Genomic DNA, 25,024 nt, shown 5'->3' with positions numbered 1-25,024 from the left:
AGTGAACAAAGGCTAGGAATCATTAATGCTAGGAATTAAAATTCAATCTAGTTTTGAAGGGAGTGTCCGATTTGGTCGAAACTTGGTACATAGCAATATTTTTGTCAAACTTAGATCGAGTTCGGAGATGGGCAATATCGGTCCACTCCTTCTGGTACCTCCCCCACCACAGGTCGAAATTTTAAAAACATATATTTTTTGTACAGAAAGATAAAGAATGATACGATTTTGCTCCAACATACAAGAGTCAGTGCTAGATCAGCTGTGAAAATGGACAATATCGGTCCACTCCATCACAAGTGGTCAAAATTTTGAATAATTACCACTCTCATAAAATGTGATGTAAGAGTCCGGTTATCATCAAATTTCACACATCCCAATATTTATATTAAGTCAAGGTCTGGTGTTAAGATGGACAATATCGGTCCACTTCGTCTGGTACCTCCCCCACAACCGCTCAAAATATTGACCCATTCTTTCTTAGCCCACTACATAGAGGGTCAAGACTATGAGAATTCATAACAGAAAATTTTTAAATAATCGAACATTAGCTGAGGGTATACATCTGTCGGCAAAACCGACCGATACCTTTTTATTTGTTTTGGAACTGAATTTGTATTTTAGATTTCAAGCACAGTTCGTCTCAAACTAATTGTCGGATATAATTATGCTATTTTGTATAAATTACCCATTTTTGTCGTGACAGAAATCATTATATATTTTTTTTCAATATTTACGGCGAAAATACAACAGATTATGAAAGTAGAGTTAAAAAAGAAGACACTTATATCGGGGTTTTTGAAAGTTTACATTGAAAAATAGCCAAATTAGAGGAGCAATTTTCCCCTCTTCCAAACTTTTGGAAGTTTTCGGATTCAGATTAATGGGAATTCGTGAATTTTAGCTTGACTCCTGCATTTCATTTATTCTTAAAACAAATTTGAGGGTTTGAGGACGTCAAAGAAAAAAATATTCTTCATCAAATTTTATTATAAGTCACCAAAGAAAAAACTCAAATTTTGTTGAGTCTTAAAAAAATATTTGCATCAATGTTCCCAAAAAAAGCCGAAAATAATTTTTAATAAATTTTCCTTGGATTTTGTTCGTATGGGCGCCTGAAAGTAAAAGAAGAAATATTATACGCTATAAATCTCAGAATAAACCACATATCTTGGTAAAATAGTTTCTACGAAAATTACATTAAACATTTAGGTACCAAAAGTGAAAGTTATGTCTTTGTTTTTCACTCGTAATTTAACAATAACAGTCAAATTCTCTCATTAAACTATTTTTTTGGGGGGAAAGTGTCAAAGTAAGAAATATTCTAGACTGCTTAATATTTTTAAAATTAGCACATATATTTGTTAATTATATCTAAAAGTGTTTAAATTTTTGTATACGGTCAAATGTGTCCAGGCGAAATAACGATTTTAGACGCTAGGTCTCTTTGGATCAAATCCGTTTCAGAACATTTGAAGTCGACCTAGCGATGTCCGTCCGTCCATCTGTCTGTCTGGCTGGCTGGTGCGCACGATAACTCTCGAAGGGAGCATCCGGATTGGTCCAAACTTGGTAAATCGTAATATTTTTGTCAAACTTAAATCGAGTTCAGAGATGGACAATATCGGTCCACTCCTTCTGGTACCTCCCCCACAAATGATCAAACATTTTCCAAATATATATTTTCTGCACAGAAAAAGAAACGATAATCCGAGTTTGCTGCATCTTTGCAAATCGTAATATTTGCGTTAGTGCCAGGTCAGGTGCGAAAATGGAAAATATCGATTCACTTCATCAAGTACCTCCCCACAAGGGTTTTCAATTTTGAATGATTACAAATCTTATAAAATGTGACGTAAGAATCCGATTGTCTTTAAATTTCACACATCCCAATAATTTTATTAACCCAAGGTATGGTGCCAAGATGGAATACATCCTTCTGGTACCTCCCCTATAAAGGGTCAAAGTTTTGAATAACCAAAATGTTTATAAAATTCGAAATAAACATCAAGTTCTCTTTATATTTCATACTCATACACATACAAACATTTTTGCTAGCACACTACATCTTTTGTGAAGATGGGATAAATCGGCCCTCTCCGTCTAGTACCTTCCCCACGAAGGCACAAAATTTGGAATATCCATGAAGCTCATAAAACGCGAAATCAACATCCGATTCCATTCCATCAACACAAGATCTCTTATAAAGGTGGTAGAGATCGAACCACATATTTTGCTACCTGCCCCACATAGGGTTCAAGATTTTGAAAAACAAAACGCTCAAAGAAAGCGAAATATCCAACTCTCTTCAAATATCCCACATGTAAAGATGCTATATATCTGCGAACCCCTGCTGGTACCTCACTCGCGAAGCGTCACAATTTTCAATACTTTATCTGTCATCAATTTGCGGAACAACTCAGCGATTTTCTTATACTTTTGGCCATACCAATATTTTTTACCGATATTAGATATAGGATGAAGATGGAATACTTCGGTCGACTGGTACGTCATGCACCATGTAAAGAGAAGGATATTACCAATATAGTCCAAACATGTCACGTCGCTATATTTTTATCAAATATATTTAGATCCGATAAGAAATGGACAATAGTGGTCCATTCTTTCAAAACCCACTCCATAGAGGGTCAAGAGTTTGAATAATCATAACAGAAGTCAAAATATATTTATATAGTCGAACATTGGCTGGGGGTACACATCTATCGGTAAGACCGACAGAAACTTTTTAACTTGTTTTAGCCACATTTTTCAATGAAATTGACTGAAAATCCACACAAGGAGTTCCTTGTGAGTTCTTAATCCCCTGGAAGATAATCTTCTATACCTATAAAAAGAGGAAAATGTTTGTATGTTTGTTTGTTTGTAATTTATGCACAAAACAAATTTTCCTGAAAATTTCCATGTATACTACAAAATCGCCTGAAAGTAACATAGGCTATATACATTTTTGAGATATAGCATTAAATATCAAACTACTAAACGAAAAAGAAACCTTAAATACACTTCTGCCAAAGCTAAAGTGGAATGCAAATAAAGCATCAGATTATCAGAATAAGTATTGGAACTCATCGAAATAAGTGGTAATCAAGGTACTTTTACCTTTTCAGATGTAACGAATCTTATTAAAGATGCATCAAAAATCTTCTTCAAAAAAACACCTCATTTTGCGAAAAATGAAAAATGGTTCAATACAAGATGCTACAATGCTAGAAAAACTTCCATGAACAAACTTAACAGATTCCGGAAAGACTCTACAATAGAGAACAAACGCAAATACCTAGAAAGTAATCGTATATATAAAGATGCATGCCGATTGGCTAAACTGCAATATTTCAGCAGTTTAGAAAGAAAACTTGATAATGTCAAAGATAGCAAAGATTGGTGGAAAATAGCTAAGGAAATCCGAAATGATACAAATAATCAAAGAGGAATATCCGTCGAACCAAACGACTTCAAACGGCATTTTGAAAAATTGCTCAACCCACCGCAAACATCACCAGATATCCAGTACGCTCCAAACTTTTTCATAGATGATGATTTGGACAAGCCTATTTCAATTACAGAGCTAAAGAACGTCTTAAGAAAATGTAAAGTAAATAAAGCTCCAGGAGAAGATCGTATTCCATACGAGTTCTACAAAAATGCTCCAGAACAATTGCTACAGGAAATCGTAAATTCATGCAACAAAGTTTTCAACTCTGGAAACGTTGACTCGACATTTTCTACCAGCATAATCTACCCTATATTTAAAAAGGGAGACACTACACAAGCTCAGAACTATCAAGGGATCTCTTTTATGAACTGCTTGCCAAAAATTATGATGGGAATTATTACGGAAAGGTTGTACAATTGGGCGGAAAAACACAAAAAGATCAATGAATATCAGTCCGGTTTTAGAAAATACTACTCGACGAATGATAATATATTCAGTCTCACTTCGATGGTCCATATCAACTGGCATGAAGATAAGAAAACATATGCGTTCTTCATAGATTTTAAAGCGGCATTCGACAATGTTTGCAGAAAATCTATGCTATATAAATTAAATATCCTTGGTGTGTCAACAAAGGTAATAAGATTTATAGAAAATGTATATAATGATACAAACTTTATGGTATGGACAGGACATGATCTCTCCGATAAATTTTCGACGTCAGCAGGAGTAAAACAAGGATGTTTACTGTCCCCATTGCTATTTGCCCTATACCTAGACGATTTACATGAGTTCATCGGCGGCGGTATCGAGATTGATGACCTAAATATAAGAATTTTGCTTTATGCAGATGATATAGTAATCCTGGCAAATGACGTGAAGGTACTACAAAAAATGATAGATAAATTAGAAGAGTATTGTAGTATATGGAATGTTACTGTCAACTTGGAAAAGTCAAAAATAATGGTATTCAGAAAAGGTGGAAAAATCTCGCAAAATGAAAAATGGCTCTACAAAAATGAACCAATTACAATTACTTCGGAATTTACCTATCTTGGGATGTTACTAACACCAAAGCTCTCTTTCAAAAACCACATTTTGGCAAGAAATAACTCATCCAAAAACTGTATAAACTCTACATGGAAATCCTTTTTGAATAAGCCCGATGTATCAATTACGTCAAAATGGAAACTGTTCTCAGCAGTTTGCAGAACAATCCAACAATATGGCGCGCAAATATGGGGATATACAAATTTTGAGGACGTAGACAAATTAGAAGTTTACTTCTGGAAGAAAATATTAAAACTCCCAAATTTCACACCAACATACATATTAAGATTAGAAACCGACATGGAACATAGCCATATCCTCTCCTTGAAAACCCATTTGGATTATATCATTCGAGCCATATTTGATTACAATAGCGACCGATTACCTCACAAACTGGCGAAAATAGTTCTGCAAAAAGACATTTACTGGGCAAAGCATATTCGTGCACTCTTAATGCAAAACAATATCGAACCATTTAATTTAAATAGTACCAAAAGCGAAGTTGTGGAAAAAAAAGATCACCTCCTAAAGACATTAGATTACAAATATTGGTGCGATGCCATAAATAGAGCCAATCAAACGACCCGAATTTACTCGAAGCTAGACCCATCAGTAGGTCAAACTTACATCAACTCGCTGTTAACGTCAGAGGAGAAAATGTGGATATTCAAAGCCAGAAGCGATATTATCAAACTTAATCTCAATAATATAGATGCAAATAGGAACCCACTCTGCTCCTTATGCAACTTGATGGAAGCTGAAAATCTTCAACATTTTCTTTGTAACTGCCCCATATTTAAAGAATTTAGAATTATGTTCTTCAAAAAGACACTGCTTAAGGAAGATGACCTTATAAATATTTTAAATGGATATATTGTAAATTGGAAATATGTCGCAAGTTTTATAAAAATTTGTACACAATATAGAAATCAGCTATTATCTGAATTTAACTTTTAAATCCCAATTTGTATTTTCAAACAATGTCTTAAAAAATAATAATAATAAAAAAAAAAAAAAAAAAAAAAAAAAAAAAAAAAATTACAACATAAGCTACAGACAGACAGCCATAGGCTATTGTCTTATCGATATTATATATCTAATTTTTTATTTAATATTACATAAAAGTTTAATTTAATATTACATACACTGTAACGAATTTGAAATGTTTAAATAAAAAATACTCTACTACTACTACTATAGCATTAGAATCGGAGGTACCTCCCAACAAATAGATTTAATATGCACATATCTATTGATCGATTACAGATACAGTCTCCAAATTTAGAATGCGTAACGGAATTTGGATCAAAAATAAATTTGCCGAATTATATTAAAATCGGTTCAGATTTGGAAACAGCTCCCATATATATTTTCGACCGATTTCGTTTATTTTATGCCTCGAACACGCTATGTATCCCGAATTTCAATGACATTTGAAACGCGTGATGGAAATCGGTTCAGATTTGGATATAGTTACTATATATATTTTCGGCCGATTTCATGTATTTTATGCATCAAACACGCTGTGATCGAATTTGGTGTAACGATTTATTTATCAAATTACATTTAAATCGGTTCAGATTTGGTTCATATTTGATGCGCCAAACACGATACGTATGCCCGATTCCAATGAAATTCGGCTTGAGTGATTAAATTTGGTACAAAAATAAAATTGCAAAATTATGTTAAAATCTGTATAGATTGGATATGGCTCCCATATATACACTATCGGCCGATTTCACACATTTGATGCACCAAACACGGTATATACCTCCAATTTCAATGAAATATGGATGGTTTGACGAAATTTGGTGTAAATGTAAATCTTTTCAAATTGTATTGAAATCGGTTCAGTAGGGATATTATTTTATTATGAAGCATTGACCCACAAAGCCTTTGCAATGGTATAAGGCTAACAGTAAACAAGTAAAAAAACATTAATTTCGGCCGGGCCAAACTTTTAATACCCTCCACCTTAGGGTAAAAGAAACATTAGAAGAAATGTGGCAAAAACCATTAAAATTCCGAATATCGGGAGGTACCGTTATATGGGGGCTACACCAAAAGGTGGACCTATAATTACAATGTTTTGCCACACGAATTAGAACCCATTATGACCCACAAATACCAATTTTTAGACAAATCAGTGAAAAAATGTGACAAAAATCATCAAAATACCGAATATCGGGAGTTACCGTTATATGGTGGCTATATCAAATCATGGACCCATGCATGCAATATTTCGCCACCGAAGGTGGAACCCATTATGACCAACAAATACCAATTTTCAGACAAATCCGTGAAAAAATGTGGCAAAAATCATCCGATTACCGAATATCGGGAGGTACCGTTATAAGGGGGCTTTACCAAAACGTGGACCTACACATGCAATGTTTTGCCACACGCTCAGGGACCCATTATGACCCACAAATACCAATTTTTAGACAAATCAGTGAACAAATATGGCAAAAACCATCAAAATACCGAATATCGGGAGGTACCGTTGTATGGGGGCTATACCAAATCATGGGCCCATACATGCAATGTTTCTCCACCGGAGCTGGAAACCATTATGACCCACATGTACCAATTTTTAGACAAATCCGTGAAAAAATGTGGAAAAAAAATAAAATACCGAATATCGGGAGGTACCTTTATATGGGGGCTATACCACAACGTGGACCTATACATGCAATCAAAATACCGAATATCGGAAGGTACCGTTATATGGGGACTATACCAGAACGTGGACCGATATATCTCATTTTCAATACCAACCATCCTAGACACAATGCAAATAGCTCTGCTAAATTTTGGCCCTCTACGTCAAATAATGTGGGCTGTATCGTGATTTCAACAGACAGACGGACAGCCAGACAGACAGACAGACGGACATCGTTAAATCGACTTAGAATGATATGCTGATTATGAATATGTATACTTTATGGGGTCTAAGACGAATATTTAAGGATGTTACAAACGGAATGACAAAGTTAATATACCCTCCTTTCCAAGGTGGAGGGTATAAAAACGACACAACAATTTTATTGAGGAACGGATTATTACGGGGAAGTAGTTTCCAGTTTCCAGCATGCTTGGCATTTGCTATAAAATTAATCAATCCCAAGGACAAACCCTTCGTGTATGCGGACTAAAATTTGGCATGTTCCTTCTTTTCTCATGGTCAGCTGTTCCTGGCATATTCATGCGTTGGTAGACCGAGGTATGTGTTTGTGTATGCATAAATGTATTACAATAATTACGGTTTTAATATTTTTGAATTTGTCTATTTTTTTAATCAACAAATATTAGTATATAAAATTTTCAATGCATATAAAATCAAAAGGGGTAGCGAAGCGCACCTGGTTCAGCTAGTTATCTATATAGGCCCACGATATCGTATAGCTTCCATATAACGGTATATCTCGATATTCGGTATTTTTATGATTTGAGCCAAGTTTTTCAATGGAATTGTCTTAAAATCCACACAAGGGGTTCCTTTTGAGTACTTTACCCCTTAGAAGAGAATTGTCTAACGTTTTTTTCTCAATTCGTTCCAAATAGAGGAGGGTATTTAAAGTTCGGTCCGGACGAACTTACTGCTTTTTACTTGCTATACCTAAAATACTAAAACTTAATCCTAAACAAGTAAGCAAAGGTTATAGTAGTGCGGGGCCGACTATGTGATACCCTACAACGCTACAAATTATGTCCAAATTCATTTTGGAAGATTTCGATATTGAAATAATGATGTAGAGGCCTGCCCAGATGTTACCCTCATTTACGCATTCCGCCGTGTTGTTATGTATTCGAAAAAAAACACAAAAGCCGTGGTCCATTTTACAGCTTCTTTCCTGTCCCTAACTCTCTCTCCTGTAGAGAGAGCAAATTTCAAGAAGATCGGACGATAATTGCGACCTGTATATAATACCTTCAACACATAGTGTTGGGGATTGTAGAAAAACTTTAAAAATTTACAATTCAAATTTGCAAATCAAATTGAAAAAATCACATGCGATTAAAAAAATGTGACAAAAATTGAAAAAAAAAATGTAACAAAAAATATTTACTTTTTTATTGGCATCTTTTTACGCGATTTTCTTAGAGGTTATCCTATTCTGGCAAAAGACCATTCCGAATTGATGAGAATTGTGAAAAACAGACCAGTGGTTCTTGACTTATTGGCGATTTAACTAAAATTCCTTCTTTGACATGTGAGATTGTATACATTTTGCTATATATACGAGATTCTGGATATGAGCATCAATGTAACGGTCAGAAGTGACAATTTCGTGTACTAGTGATTTCGCCAGGATAAAAAATATTCGCGGTTTAGTGGAAAATTTCGTATTTTTTACAAAAAAGTTATGGTCTATTTTACTCACTAAATGTGGTACGATGAACATCCAAATTTGTACGCTTCTTCCCACTCCTAAACTCTAACTCCATGCAAAATTCCGTCCCGATTGGTCTATAATTGTTGCCTGTAGAACAACAGAAAAATCAAGTATTTCCCCTATTTTTGGTCCATTTCAAACCCTAAATATTTTGCGATCATCTCCAAAAACAATAGGGTTCTATTTTGACCCTAACTTCACCTCCATTTTAAATTTCGTGAGAATCGGGAAATAATTGCGATCTGTAGTTTGATTATAAATTAACATGGACAGAAGGACGGACGGACATACATAGCTAGATCGACTCAGCTTGGCGAGCTAGGAAGATTCATATGTACTTTCCTATGTGGAAAACCAATATTTCAAGGTGTTACATAATTTTTGGCCCAATCAAGCTTATAATACCCCCAACACATAGTGTTGTAGGGTATAATGAAATAGGAAAATTTGGTGACAAATATTTTGTCTTTGACATTATTCTTCTAAAATAATGCTTTGTAGCTCACATAAAGTACTACCTTAACTATATTATTCTTCTAAAATAATGCTTTGTAGCTCACATAAAGTACTACCTTAACTATAAAATTAATTTTGGGTAAGATTGTTAATGTTTTCTGGGATCTTTTGTTGAATTTAATGACAAATAATGACCTGCTACGTTTCCGTTTAAAGGAAGTTTTTTTTTGCCATTTTTAAAAAAAAAGAACCAAAAATGCCCTATTTTTTGACTCACTCGCGGACTGTGGTTTTATAATCCAAGCTAAAAACTCACGTAATCCAAATTAAGATTTGAATTTTTCCTTCCGTAATTTCTATTTTTAGCTCTGCTACCTTAATCTGCTGAGTTATTCCGGTAACTACTTTTGTGGGCTGCTCAATTTAATCTTTTATCACCTCATCCCAATAACTATCTTGTTACACATATACATGCAAAATTTGTTGTTAAATATTTTGTTGTTTTTTTCTTCTTTTGGCAAGAAACAAAGCTTTAAATGTTTGAGTGTGTGTGTGGATGTATTTGTCGGGTATGATACAATGAATGAATGAATATTTTTTATAGCAATTTAAATTGTTGCCTGGCTCACGCTTGCGTGCACACACTTAGCCACTCCAACCACCGAGTAACTCTGCCTGCCATTTCCATTGTGTTCTACTGTTTCTAATTAAAACCACAAAATTAGGAAAAACAATGAACATTTTACACACTAATTAAAATACAAAACTGCTAAGACTTTAATCACATTTTATGTTTAAATTAAGTGTACGCGACGAACGAGAGAGCGAGCTAGCGAGTGAGGCAGAGCTCGTGCTACAGAGCATGAAGAACAAGCCAAACATTTCGTTAATGAAATGCAAACTATTATTTAGCATTCAGTGGTGGTTGTCACATGTTCATTCATTCATTCCGTCAGTCAGTCAGACAGTCAGTGCTTGACATTGTCATGTTTAAGTGTATCTTTTTTTTTCTTTTGCTCCTTGTTTTATTTTAGTGGTTCTACGTTTGGCATTTAGACTTAACTATCTCCGGTTTATTTGGCATTTTCCACCAACATCCGGTGGTGGTGTTTATTTGGCAACATTTTCCGTATGAATATAAACGAGAGTGTTTGAAATAATTCGACAGAGCGGCAATATCACCTTTTGACTTCATTCATTACAGCACAATAATGAGTGTAGGATTTTCAGGATTCAGGCATGACTCGAGGAAGGAGAGTGGGAATAAATGTTTATTTTTTCCTCCTCCTTCCCATAAGCCATACTAAAACCATGACAGTTTCATCAAATCATTGACACAAAATTGACAATCATTGATCACAACATTGTGTTGACAATTACTATCATTTTTGACAAGACAAAAACATCCACAAATTCCCTCAAAAGCCTAGCCCGGACCGATGGCAAATTAACCATCTAAAAAGTAATCCTTTTTCCCCCTCCTCAGCCTCCTCCGTCATTTTTGTGACTTTGATTATGGCTCTTATAGCTGGTGTGATGTTTTATATGATGACTGTTGGGTTGCCTGCCTTTAAGGGACATGCATCACATTAGACGCACATGCTGTTACTACTTACTAATACCATAACAACTACTATGTACTACTGCTATCACCACTACACTTCAAAGTACTTAAAAATGGAACAGCCAGGGGTCTATGGAATGGGACTACTTCAAGGGTAGATTTTGAAAGGATACTTTAAGAATAGATTAATAAAACAGACAATATAGCATGTTTACAGGGTGAGATAAAAACAACTGCAACAAACTTCAGACTGCTATCATTTCTAAGCAACTCATCCGACAGCTGTTAAAATTATTCCCGTGACAGCTCATTAAATTGTTTACAAGCGTACAAAAGAATTTTGGTGAGAATTTTCCAGAAAAAAAGTTATTCGTATTGGAATTCAAGCGTGATAGTATGATTTCTTTATATTTGGCTGGAAAACCACAAATGGCTATCGTTAGAGCACTCCAACATTTAAATGTGAGTAAATCTTCTGTGTCCCGTACCATCGCTCGTTGCCGTGATACTGGTAGCGTAGCCCGACGTCAAGGAAGTAGACGGAAGAAAACAGCAACATCAGCAGAAATGGTTCGAAAAGTAATGAAGTGAAACCCCGTGGCAGTGGCCGAAAGATGGCTCGTGAGCTGAACATATCGCAATTTTCTATTCGGCAAATATTGAAAAATTAGCCTTTAAAATTCCAAAAAGTGCAAGAACTTACACCTGAACAGAAAGAAAATTGACTCAAAAGAGCTAAAGAGTAGCTCCGCTGTGCCGAAAGTGGTGAACTGCCGAATTTTATCCGGTGAGAAAACATTCGTTGTCCACCAGTTTGTAAACAAATACAATTATCGTGTTTACTTACCAAGGAGGTCAGCTGAAAATGTGAACCTTCGGTTGGCCACCAGAATTCAAGCGCCGGTCATGGTGATGGAGGGGGCCGCCATAACAGCCGCCATAACGCACAATGGCCACCAAAATCTCCGAATATCAATCCGTTGAACTATTGTGTCTGGAGTATTTTGGAGAGCAAGGTTGGCACTACAAAATGCCAAAGTGTTGATCACCTCAAGCATGCGCTTCGCCGGGAATAGGCCAAATACCGCAGAGCAACATTCGGGCAGCGTGTGGTTTAATTGGCCGTTTGAAGGCCATAGTTCGTGCCAAAGGTGATCAGCTCTCACAAATCTAAACTTATTCTAAAATTTGATGCCATTTCCGATATTTGTTGCTTTCATTCAATAAAATTAATTAAAAAATGTAAAAATTACGGCGTTTGACTTTTTGCAGTTTTTTTTTTATCTCACTCTGTATTTAATACCACATGGTACCATTTTAGAAGTTTAGTACGATTTTTGAAACCTTTTAATACGAGTTTCCAAAAACCCATTGCTACATCTATCCTGCACTCCATCAGTGACTCTCATTCTATATTTCAGAATTCCATCTCTTTGGGTTCACCACAATTCCAATTCGTGCCAAGCTTGACACCATTTAGCACACATAAGTACAAATAAGCATAACAACCTGTATCACACAATCCAATAGGAATCTTGCTTCCCAATTTCTGAATTCAAGCCCTATCGGTTCAACCAAATCCAAATTTAGTACCAGTTAGTATACATAAGTACGAATTTCCAAAGCTTCGGACATACCCACAGTAATCCCAATTCCAAAGTTCAGGATTCCATACCTATCGGTTCATCCAAATCCATATTGTACCAAATTTAATTTCCAATAATATCTTATTTCCAAATGCAAATTGTACCAACTTTAGCACATTTTAGTACATATGAGTATAAATAAAAAAAATCTACCAACATATCCCACTCCTACACTTCGACAGTAATCTGATTTCCAATTTTCAGAGCACGCTCTAATGGTTCACCCAAAATTAAATTGTACCATATTTAGTACATTTTAGTAAAAATTTCCAATAATGCTTCCACATCCCAATACCACAATCCGACAGTTATTTTTTCCAAATTTCAGATCACCAACTCTATTGGTTCGCCCAAATCCAAATTGTATCAAATTTATACATATTAGTACATACAAGTATTTCCAAACCTACCTACATATTTCAATCCTACAAGTTGTGCAAAATTTAGAACACTTAAGTAAAATTTTTCATAAATATCTATATCATACAGTCCAATATAAATCTTATTTACAAATTTCGGGATTACAACTCTACCGATTCACCCAAAACTTAAATTGTACCAAATTTAGTACGATTTAGTACATATAAGCACAAACTTTCATAACTATGTACGTCATTCAAACAAATAGAATTGCAGCTCTATCGGTTCACTTAAAATTAAAATTGTACCAAATTCAGTACCATTTAGTAGACATAACGAATTTCCAAAACTTCAGATTTCCTTAGTCCTAGAATGCAATATTAGTTTTAATTCTAATTTTTAGTTTCTATCAATTCACCCAAATCGAAATTGTACCACTTTTAGTACCCCTTAGTATTTTTCGTGCAGTAATGTTAGTTTCAAATTTCAGGATTCTAACTCCATCCGTCCCTCCAAATCCAAATTGTACTAAATTTAGTACCGTATACATGAGTACAAACTTCTAAAACGACCTCCTCACATCGGCTTTACTTCTCAACCTTAATTCCCATTAAAAATTTCATGGTGCAAAATGTACCAAATGAAGTACATTTTAGTACTGTTTATAGTGCAAATTTCCAAAAACACCATGATACGCCTCTAAGGTGAACATAATGCCCTCACTCCAATCCAATTTAAGAGTTCTGGCTCTACTGTTTCCCCAACTACAAAGGTTACCATATCTACCACTTTTTAATACTTTTCGTATCATTCTAGTACGAAATTTTAAAAACCCAGCCTTTTCTGGTCCCTTCGGATCAAGAGTGACACTTTAACACAAAAATTCACAGATTTGGCTTATATAAGTGACATAATTTTTATGATAAAAAACGACTTGACTAAATGGAACTTAAAAAATTTCAATACATGTTCACGTACCGGTCGATTTCAAGTGTTTTAAAAAACCTGATCGTATTTTCAGCCATAGGCATTAATTTGAGCTGTAATTTGGAATTTGCATTGCTTTGAAAATCGTACCATTTGATGAGTACCATTTAGTTTTGTCCACCTCATAATCAAGAGCAGAATGACTTGAGAATAGTCAAAGGTAATTACCCTTTTACACCCATTACCATAACACCTCGCATTGTGTGTTAGCGGACTCTAACGTCTATGTTTTTGTATGTCCGTCAATCGGTAGACATTACTATCGGTGGACCTGGGAGGTATTGTTATATGTGGACTATACCAAAATATGTACATATGTGGACATTTTTCCCAAAGATGGTTCTCTACTTCCTAATTAGCCTAAATACACGTTTTTAATCAAACCGAATGGAAATTTTCTTTGAGACCCTGGAAATAGGTAAAATCAGGAGGTACCTTTATAAGGGTGATACTTCCAAATGTTTCGAAACATTTTCTGCGAAGAGGTTTTCTACTGTATTTTACTGATTGAATAATATTTGAGTTTTGAGTTCACATTGCCAAATGAAAGAAGTACGTCCACGTTTTGATATGACCGCTATGGAAAGATTAAAATTTAACATCGTATTGTGCGCAAATCCCATTTTCTTTATCTTCAGAATTCAAACAAAAAATGTAAATGTTATTTAATAAATTTAAACGTCAAATTAAAAAAAAAAACATTGTACATTATATAAAATTGGCAAAAAAATAAATTGAACTTGTTCGCGGATTTGTTACAGCAAATGTTCAAAGGTCCTTACAAAGTTCGCCAAGAGAATGTTCTATCATTTAGAAATTAGATTCCATTGAATTTTTTTTCTTTTATTTTTATTGTAGAATGTTTTGCAATGAGATCTCTCTATTTTCGTTATTTCTTAGCAATTTTAAAATAGTAATTATTATTTAACTTGGTGTGACCGCGTTAAATTATTTCGACATTATCAAATTTGTTTGCCACTACAAAATTCGGGACTACTGTACTCCGTTTGTTCACGATAAAACATTATTTTTTTGCTATGCTATCCTCTTCTGAACTGATATAATTCGATTTCCACTTGCACAATTAATACTAAAATTTATACATAAATTTTTGTGCCTTGACGCTTTATGCTACAAAAAAAAACATACACATAATATTTGAATTCAAAAAAAAAAAAAAAAAAGTCAAAATGAAAAAATATGCAAAATAAAACATTACTATTGTACATTCCTAAATTCAAAATGAAAACTTTCAAATCTTTCATTTTTACGCGATTTTTTAGATTTTATCCTTTTCTGCCAAGAGACAATCCCGAATTTGTCTGAATCGTTGAAATCAGAACACCGGCTATTGACTTATAAGCGTAGTAACTAACACAACTTCCTTTTATATATATAGATTGCCGAAAACACTATATACCTTAAATGCATGGATTCCGAGGAATCATAGTCTGAAAATTTCCAAAAGTTTGAAGTTTTGGACACTTTTCGATGTTTTCAACACGCATTGTTAAGGCCTTGCAAACAATTTGTCCTCCTTCCCGATTCACTTGCCACAGACTGTATTTCATTTTTGTATGACTACCATAAGCATTTGTATGACTACTCATCCCGCAGCCCATTATGATGATGACGATGGTGATGAGAAATCATGGCTGACAGTGCTTAGTGTCCTCATTGCTCAGATGATGAAACTTGACTGGTTGCTGTTGCTGCTGCTACTGCTACTGGTGTTTGGTCTGCGTTGATGTTGGTTGCAAAGACAAGAACATAAACGTTAATTTTACAGCATACATTTAGGTGCTGCTCAGGCACTTAGACACACATGAGCAACCGCACACACTTTGGCTTGCATTCAAACATTGGGCATATACACCCCCCACCCTCCATGCCTAACCCCAAAACAACAGCAACAGCAAGGGTAGCAGCAAAAAAAGCGAATTTCATACACACACACACACACACACACATTTACGCAGTCGACATTTACTCAGGCAAAGTGAGTAGCTGGCTGACAGTAATACAGCAAACTCATAAAAATGTTAAGTTGAGTACATACATTCGGAGCGGAGATGTATGAATCTTCAAATAAAAATCCCACCATAAATACAATGGCAGTGTGTGAACGGGTGAGTGTGTCACACGCAGTCAGTCAGTCAGTGAGCCAGTCAAGAAGCATGTGAAAAGTGCGGTTGATATTCCCCCTCATCTTTGTGGCTAAAGGAGTTTTGGCTTCTTTATTGGTTCTTGCTTTCATTGGATGCAACAACAATTTTCGGAAAATAGAAAGCAGAGTATCATAAAATCTGGGCCATTAGAACAACCAGAGCCGGTGCTATTGCAGCCAGCAGACATAATGCTTTAAAACAACATTTCGAATGACATTCAGGGTATCTTTTAAGCACCACCTTCATACATTTATTTAATAAAATACACCTGGTTGCCATAACCGTAAATGATTGGTTTTCTTTTAATATTTTAATACTTTTGGGACGCAGACAAACCAAAATATAAATTAATTTTCGAATGAAAATAATGCCTTTTTATTGTTATGGAGTGCATAATTTCGGTTCGGGGACTTCACAAATTCATGTGTGCATTGTCATGACCTTTTTTTTGGTTAATTTTAGGCAGGTGTGATAAAATTATGAGAAGCTCACCCTGTCATTTCACAGTGATATTTTTTTAATAGAACATACAATTTTAAAATTTAAAGAGGTTGTGTTTAAGTGAAGTTCCTGGTATTTCAAACTACGTAATAGCATCATGCAGAGTATGAGTAAATAGAAGAATGGGGAATTTATGTAAAAGCGACTCTATTGAAACGATTCGATTAGAAAATGTTCAATACAGAACAAAGGAAACGGTGTCTTTCCTGCTGATTTGAAACTCAAACAAGTTAAAAGGTATCAGTCGGTTTTGCCCATAGATGTATACTTTCAGCCCATGTTCGATCATATGTTTATACCCTACAACACTATGTGTTGGGGGTATTATAAGTTTGATTGGGCCAAAAATTATGTAACACCACGAAATATTGATTTCCCACATAGGAGAGTATGAGTATGAACCGATCCTCACGAAATTGAAAATGGAGGTGGGGTTAGGGTTAGAATAGAACCCCATTGTTTTTGGAGATGATCGCACGATATCTAGGGGATGAAATGGACCAAAAACAGAAAAATTTCCTGATTTTGCAGTTGCTCTGTAGGCCACAATTATGAACTAATCGACGCGAAAGTTAACATGGAGTTAGAGTTTAGGAGTGGGAGGAAACCTACCAATTTGGGCGGTCATCGGACAATAATTAGCGGTTAAAATAGACCCAAACTTTTATGTAAGAAAATAGGAAAATGTCCACCAAAACGCGAATATTTTCAATCACAGCCAAATCAAAAATACATTAAAATATCACTTTTGACCATTACAGTGATGCTAATAGCCAAGAAATCGGATATATGGAAGAATAGGTACAATATATATGTAAAAGAATTGATTTTATTTATTCTCCTTATAAATCAAGAACCGCTGGCCTGATTTTCACAATTCCCATCAATTCGGAATGGTCTCTTGCCATAAAACGAATTTTTTCAATTTTTGTCATATTTTTTGTCGCATGCGATTTTTTCAATTTGACTTACAATTTTGAATTGTAAATTTTCTAAATTTTTACACCCCCCAACACTATGCATATCGCAATTATCGTCCGATCCTCACGAAATTTTGCATGGGGGTAGGGTTAGGGTCAGAATAAAAGCCCATTATTCTTAAGATGTACATTTAGAGGCGCAAATGGACTAAAAAAATTATTTTTTTTTAATTTTGTAGTCGTAAAATTCTAAGTCGATTTAGCGATGTGCGTCTGTCTGTGTGTCTGTCTCTCTGTCTGTCCGTCGGTCTGTCTATCCGTTGTAATCATGCTATCTTTCGAACGAATTGAGATAGAAAGCTACAATTTTGCACACAAGCTTATTTTGCCAGTAGGCAGAATAAGTTCGTAAATGGGCCATGTAGGTCCACGTTTTCATATAGCCCCCATATAACGGTACCTCCCCATATTCGATATTTTGATGATTTTAGCGATATTATTCACCGGAATTGTTTCAAATTTGGTATTTGAAGTTCGTAATGGATACTACAGGCTCTGACGGAAAATTGTCTGCACACGTCCACGTCTTCGTATAGCCCCCACATAACGGTACCTCAAAATATTCGGTATTTTATGATATTAGCGTCATTATTCACCGGAGTAATTTCAAATTACGTATTTAGAGTTCGTAATATTAACTACAGTCTGTGACAGAAAATTGTCTGTGCAGGTCCAAATCTTCGTATAGTCCCCACATAACAGTACCTCCCAATATTCGGTATTTTATGATATTAGCGTTATTATTTACCGGAGTAGTTTCAAATTGCGTATTTAGAGTTCGTAATAGGAACTACAGTCTGTGACAGAAAATTGTCTATGTAGGTTCAGGTCTTCGTATAGGCCCCATATATCAGTACCTCCCTATGTTCGGTATTTTGACGAGTTTAGGTAAAGTACCCACCGAAATTGTTTGAGATGTCGTATTTGAAGATCGTAATGGATGCTACAGCCTGTGACAGAAAATTGTCTATGCAGGTCCAGGACTTCGTATAGTTCCGATATAACGGTACCTCCCTATATACTGTATTTTGATGATTTAAGCTATATATCAAGTTTCGAATTTGAACATGGTTTATAACAAACAATGCCAATGCAATATTCGGTATTTTTAAGATTTTAACAGAATTTTTAACGGATTTAATTTTTTGAAAATTTCCAAATTCGTTCCAAATTGTGGGTGGTATTAAAAGTTCTGCCCGGTCGAACTTACTGCTTTTTAACTTGTTTTACTTCTGTTATGATTACTTATTAATATTTGTGTTTTAGGTTCCAGAAGGAATCGTTCGATCTCTACCATATTTATGACATATTTGATACGGCCAAATCGAAATAACGATTCTAGACCCTAATTTTCATTGGACCAAATCCATTTCAGGACATTTGGAGTCGATGTAGCGATGTCCGCCCGTTTGACCGTGTGGTTGGCTGGTGCATACGATGACTCACGAACCGAATATCCGATTTAGTCCAAACTTGTTACATTGTAATGGGCAATATCGCTCCACTCCTTCTAGTTTCTCTCTCACAAAAAGTCGAAATTTCCAAAAAAAAAAAAAAATAAAATAAAATTAAATAATAATTATAATGAAATAATAAGAATTATAATGAAATATAATATAATACTGCACAGAAATAAAAAGGATAATTCGATTCTGCTCTAACATTGCAAATATTGCATGCTAACATTTCCATCAGTCCTAGGTCAGGTGAGAAAATGAACGATATCGGTCCACTCCATCAAGTACCTCAACCACAAAACGTCAAAATTGTGGATAATTATAATTCTCATAAAATGTGATGTAAGAGACAGATTGTCTTTAAATTACACAAATCACAATATTTTTTTTTGACCCAAATCTAGTGTGTATATGGAATATATCGGTCCACTCCTTCTTGTAGCTCTCCCAAAAAGGTCAACATTTTAAATACCTATGAAGTCGATAAAACACGAAATTAACATGCGATTCCATTCAGATTTGGCACATCGCAATATTTCTATCAGCTCAAAATCTATATATATAAATGTAAGTTGTGTTAGTTACTACGCTTATAACTTAAGAACCGCTGGATTAATTTTAACGATTCACACAAATTCGGAGTTGTCTACTCTCCGAAAAGGATAATATCCAAAAAAATCGCGTAAAAATGTGATATATTAACATTTTCATTTTGACTTTTCAAATGTACAATAGTAATGTTTTATTTTGCATGATTTTTTTCCATTTTGACTTACTTTTTTCTAATGTACATTTGTAGTGTTTTTTATATTTTATTTTTGAATTCGAATATTTATACCAATTTATTTAATTGACTTGATTTCTTGAGAACTGAAATTGATGGCGGGTTACATGGAAGTGTAGTAGCGAATTATGTGGTGGCGAAACGGAATAGATGATATCGAAATAATTTAACGCGGTCACACCAAAGTTAAAAGATAATTACTTTTTCTAAATCGCTGAAAAATCATGAAAAAGAGATCTCATTGCAAAAATCAAAAAAAACATTTTCAATGGAATCGAATTTTAAAGTAATAGTACATTCTATTGACAAACTTTGTAAGGAAGGATCTTAAAACATTTGCTGTAAAAAATCAGCGAAAAAGTTGAAGACTTTTTCAATTTGTTATTCTTTTTTTTGTCAATTTTTTTTTTGTGAACAAAATAAAGAATAATTTTTCACTAAAAAAATTGAATAAGTGCGAAATAGGATGTTAACTGACATCTACCTTTCAACTCCAGGGCCTACATCGTGGGTTAGCTGGAAGATGCGAACACGTTTAAACAAACAAAAATGACCGAAAAAGCTTAATGGGGCTCATTTCAAAGCGTGACAATGATCCGTCCAATGAGAGCTCAAAATGCAAAATTCTTTGGGAGAATAATAAGTAATATACCAATATTGAAATAAAAGGTGCAAAATAGTAGAGCGAATGGGACTTTTAGTAAGAAAAGGTTTTATATCCTTCCAGAAATTCTTCCCAAACATTCAAAATACCTAAAATCACTTTTGCAGGTCTTTATATCGATCATAACTCATGGATAAGGGAACAACCCGATTTCATATTTATATAACCATCTATGATTTAAGTTATTTTTGGGGTCTTGGCCGGTCACTTTTTTTCATTTTTTGGCCCTTATTTGACATTTTTGTTTCTAAGGGGGTAGATAACCTCTTCGCATAAAATTTGAAATTTTCAGAGTAGGGCCCATATTGGTATTGACCACATTCATCAATTGATTTGGCTAAAAAATTTTATTTACGCCACCCTGGGGTAGGGAACCATCATACAGATAATTGCCACATAGGAATTTATTTAAGTAAAGTCCCCACATTGGAGTATCCCCAAGTCCACTTTCACATCTAATGTGTGGTCAGAAAAGAAAATTTTGTATTCTATTGAATTTTTAACCCCCAAGAGAATATTGGTTGGGAACGTAGATTTGGGATGTGCATCCATATGAAATAAATTGTGGAAACATGAACAAATTACAAATATAAGAAAGTAGCACGGGACCGAATATTTGTTTAATCATCATTGAATTATCCTATGATGAAAATATGGACTTTAAGGGGTCTCCAACTTACAATTTAAATGGCAAATAAAATTAATTCCCATCTTATCATTCTGCCCTCAATTATGAGGTGGATAAAACTATTTTTACTTATTTAAATCACGCGAAATGCTATGACATGCTATATTGTTCTGCTATATTTTTGATTTGGCCTCTATTTGTCATCTTGGATTATAAGGGGTAGAAGAAAGTTTTCAATGTAGGTCGATGTTTCGGAGTAGTGCCCATATAAAGAAGGTACCTCCTAATTTAACCACATTTCAAAGAATTTGGCTAATAATGCGTATTAGGGGGGTGAAAATCTTACACTAAAATTTCAACATATCTGCAAATTTTAGAATTTTTATCCATGTTATAATACCCTCTCAAGTCCACCTTTTGGCGGACAAACAGACTGACATGGTTAGGGGGACTTATGAGGACTCTAATGCACAATCTAAGTTGCTAATGGGTTTAAAAAAGTAATTAACTTTGGCTATTCTTAAATCATTCAGCCCTCAATTATGTAGTATACAAAATACAGCAAATTCCAAATTACTGCTCATTTGACTGGAAGATTTTGCTACGATTTTTACCATATTAAAATTAATTTGATCCCTTATATGGCGATAAGATTGATATATACTTTTTAATAGATTTGTATAGCACATCCACACAGTTGAAGCCCACGGTTTAAATATTGAAGCCCACTGGTTAAAAATGGGTACAGGTATTTTAAAACACTTTAAATCGACCTGTACGTGAACACCTATATCAGTCATATCTGTGAATAATTATGCTTGGGAATATATGCATAATAGACAAAAACTACGGGCCGGCAACGCGGACCGGGCCAGCTAGTTTGTTATAAAGATGGTAGAGATGGAACTATTCCTTCTGGTACCTGCCCCAAAAGGGAGTCAAAGTTTTGAATAAACAAAACGAAAATAAAATCTGAAATATGCATCCGGTTCTCTTCATATTTCACACATATCATTATTTCTATCAAGACCGGTCCACTCCTTCTGGTACCTTCCCCATAAAGGGTCAAAATTTTGTATATCCAAGAAGCTCATAAAACGCTAAACTAACATTCAATTCCATTCAGACTTTCTACATCTCAATATTACCATAAACACAAGATTTGTTTTAAGGTGGTAGAGATCGGATTATTTCTTCTGGTACCTCCCCCAAATAGGATTCAATATTTTTAAGAACAAAACTCTCAATGAAAGCGAAATAAGCATCCAACTGTTTTCAAATGTCACACATACATTCTTGCTAAAGCAACTTCTATTGAGTGATGATATGATGATGCGAACCCCTTCTGGGTCCTAATTTTCAATATCTTTATTTGTCACAACTTGCGAAACAAGTCAGTGATTGTTTACAATTTGCTATATTTAAATATTTATCTCAACTAGAAATTTCATATAAATATGGAATTTATCGGAATTAATGATTTCGACAGAAAAATTGGATATAAGTATTCGATTTTCTTGTAATTTTGGTCATGACAATGTTGTTATCTGCATTAGATAAAACGGACTTAACCGAACTTAACCTGATTGCAGCAAAATACCGATTTGTGCAAATTTTTAGTATTTTTAAAAGAATTAAGATAGGAATTTGTTTTCGACTCAAGTGTGATTACAGAAGACGAATGGACGGACAGAGCAAAATCGTCCCAGAATTTTACGGTGATCCAGAATACATATATTTCGTAGGGTCTAGAGTCATTATTTCGATGAGTAAGAAATGATATGACAAACTTAATGCACTCTCCATACTATATATGTGGACGGTATAAAAATGCCTCTCTAGATTTTTTTTGACATTGGGGCGTATACTTTATAGGGATCATAAAAAAAATTAATTATACGCCCCATAGAAAACCTAACATTATAAGTAGTTTGTGTTGGTTTATACGTAATGAAAGACATCCGCAGGAAGATTTACGTACTGCTGTATTTACAAGATAAATTAAGGAACGTTAAAGTAATCCTTAACATAATTATCAACAGAAAGGAAAGTCACCCAAAATTACTAAAATGCGTGGAAGTCAACTTAAGCTGTCTATGTATACCAGCAATAATGAAAGGAATTTGTTACGTAAAATTGTGTATATAAGAGTTACACTTTATACGCCGACAGAATGTCAAGTATGTACGCACTTAACTTAAGGTTATGATTAAAATTACGATACTAAACATGATTTATACAGTTGTTTGTTTCCATCGATGCTGCCTAGAATAGTAATGAAGCAGAAGGGAAATTTATTATGAAATCAGATTTATTCATCTGAAAGGATTTAAAAATGCTGTATCGTAAAGAATATTTATTTATAAATGTTGTTTAATTATTTATTCTATCAATTAATTATATATTCTAATGACAATCTTTTACAGTGACCTATACATTTCACGTGGTTGTATCTCTAATTGAATCAGAAAATCTTTATTGAGACATTAAAAGTTTTTTTTTTTGGAAATAATTGGAGATTATCGAAAATCATTGGAGATCAGCGAAAAGTTCACCTGAAAATTTCTCCAGTTCAATTCAATTCTCTTAACAATACTCCATACATATATTAATTTTTCAGATTATCAGTTTGATAATCATAATCATCATATTCAAGTTTTTCCTTTATCAAAAAGGATAATCGGAAATTGATTACATTTTGCACCAACAAGTTTCAAAATTTTTCGTTTTAAAACTCAGCACATATGAGCCCTTTCACAATGGTTCCCCATCCAATTTTGTCTAGAAGCCAAAACTATTTCATGGTGTTTCCTAATAAAAATTGGCTACCTCTATTTCTAAATCCTAGAAACCAACAGTAACCTCAATATCAAATTTCAGGATTCAAGCTCTATCCATTCACCAAATACCAAAATTTATTAGCATTTAGTACTTTTCGAACAACTATTGTACGCATTTTCAAAACAATCTCCATATCTCAACCTCAGATACCAACAATGACCTTAATATTAAATTTCAAGATTTAATATCTATTATTTTACCCAATAGCAAATGTAGTGCTACTTGGTACTTTGAGTACAATTATAGTATATATTTCCAAAATCACCTCCATATCTCAATTCCAGATAACAACGGAGACATAATTCTCAAATTTGAAGATTCCAGCCCTATCCCTTCATCCAATACCAACTTAAGTAACATTTAGTACTTTGCCTACAATTATTACATATATTCTGAAAACCACTTCCGTATTTCAATCCCAGGTACCAATAGAGTCCTCTATATCAAATTTTGGGATTTAATAATATTTAATACTTTTCTTACAAATATAGGACGCATGTTAAAACCACCGCCAAATCTCAAACACCAATACTATAAGTAATCTAAATATCAATTTTCAGAACTTTATCTCTATCCCTTCACCCAGCACAAACCAGTAAGGAAAAGTCAAAAGTCGGGGCCGACTATATGATACCTTACACCACTATACGTATTTAGTAGAGGTCCCGTAACAAAAAGAATTTATTTGAAGTAGATCATACCACAAATTAACATTTGGCTTTAGATCAGTTATATTTTGGTTTCAGAGGGAACTAATATGTGGGAGACATATCCAATTCTGAATAGATGTTCACTAAATTTAACCGAGACATTTTAATCTTTTATAGCGAATAATATTGCTATATAGTGCATCACATAACTTCGAGTAGGATTGTATTAAAAAAAATATATCGGAGCCGAGTTCCACAAAATGGAAACGTACGTCCCGAAATTTACTCCATTAGGCCGATATTGTTTGCACAATAAACCTGATATCGGATAAAGAATATATAAGGGTGCTATATCTAAATCTTATCCGATCTCGATAAAATTTGACAAAGGTATTTCCGAGCTCTATAAGATATCTTGTACCAAATATCATTGTTGT

General features: G+C 34.3%; 1 long non-coding RNA gene across 1 annotated transcript in view; it reads right to left on the bottom strand.

Annotated features, from left to right (window-relative positions):
* Nucleotides 1-756: 756 nt before the first annotated feature.
* Nucleotides 757-25,024, bottom strand: part of LOC109611671 (uncharacterized) — a 196,106-nt gene continuing 171,838 nt past the window's right edge. The window contains exon 3 of the long non-coding RNA XR_002194042.2: nucleotides 757-1,115. This is a non-coding gene — a long non-coding RNA (uncharacterized LOC109611671). The remainder of the gene's footprint in view (nucleotides 1,116-25,024) is intronic.

This window comes from Musca domestica, unplaced genomic scaffold (assembly GCF_030504385.1).
Source record: "Musca domestica strain aabys unplaced genomic scaffold, Musca_domestica.polishedcontigs.V.1.1 176, whole genome shotgun sequence".
NCBI lineage: Eukaryota > Metazoa > Arthropoda > Insecta > Diptera > Muscidae > Musca > Musca domestica.
Note: the sequence above shows the minus strand (reverse complement) of the source record. Positions and strands in the feature narration are given on the sequence as shown.